General features: G+C 29.6%; 1 protein-coding gene across 4 annotated transcripts in view; it reads left to right on the top strand.

Annotated features, from left to right (window-relative positions):
- Nucleotides 1-823, top strand: part of LOC108749433 (peroxidase-like) — a 31696-nt gene that overhangs the window by 22112 nt on the left and 8761 nt on the right. The gene's annotated exons all lie outside the window — the stretch shown is intronic.

The raw sequence follows: 823 nt of genomic DNA, 5'->3' as shown, positions 1-823 counted from the left end.
ATATAAATAGTGCAACGATATTGGAAAGTGTAATTAAAGATTACTCTTATTCTACATATACGGAACTCACGACGCGATGACAATTTGACGTAGATGTTTGTGGAAAATTTATATCTTATGAAAGATTATCACTTGCGCGATTTGCGTCGTAGCAGATCTTTTTTTGTATTTCTTGAGTGCGATTATCGTTTGAAGTTTAACGATCATTACAAGTCGCCACTTGTGTTTTGATCTTATAATCCGAGCAGAAGAGGCGCCTTGAATGTTCAGTCTTGTCAATCAGCGCAACCTCGACCTACTCTCTCTCTCTAACCTATCTATCCTACTTATTACAACATCTCCATAATACATACTCACATATATGTGTATTTGTATTCCGTGTATGTATGTATGTATGTACATCATATGTTTTGTACATGTGTATGCATTCTAAAACAAATATGAATGTAGATTTAACATCATTGGTATTAAATTTTTCCGTGTCGATGTTGATATAAACACCAGTATTATGTGAATTTATTGTTTATGACCGTTTAAAACTCATGTTAAATTCACGCTATGTTTATATTTTATATCAATACCAATACGATGCAGGGGACGATATTCAATACTAATGAAGTTAAAGAAGATATGTTTTGTACATATCTTCAAAATGATAACCAAATTATGAAAGAATTACTTTTTTCAGGAAAATTATTCTAAATTATGTTTAAAAATATATACGACAAATTTGGTGATAATTTACTATCTGGAGCATAAGTTATTTTAATAAATAGTAGTATTTCATTTTAATTTGTGTTCTAATAAAAATGTATGGAAATAT

The sequence above is a fragment of the Trachymyrmex septentrionalis genome, unplaced genomic scaffold (genome assembly GCF_001594115.1).
Source record: "Trachymyrmex septentrionalis isolate Tsep2-gDNA-1 unplaced genomic scaffold, Tsep1.0 scaffold29, whole genome shotgun sequence".
Classification (NCBI taxonomy): Eukaryota; Metazoa; Arthropoda; class Insecta; order Hymenoptera; family Formicidae; genus Trachymyrmex; species Trachymyrmex septentrionalis.
Note: the sequence above shows the minus strand (reverse complement) of the source record. Positions and strands in the feature narration are given on the sequence as shown.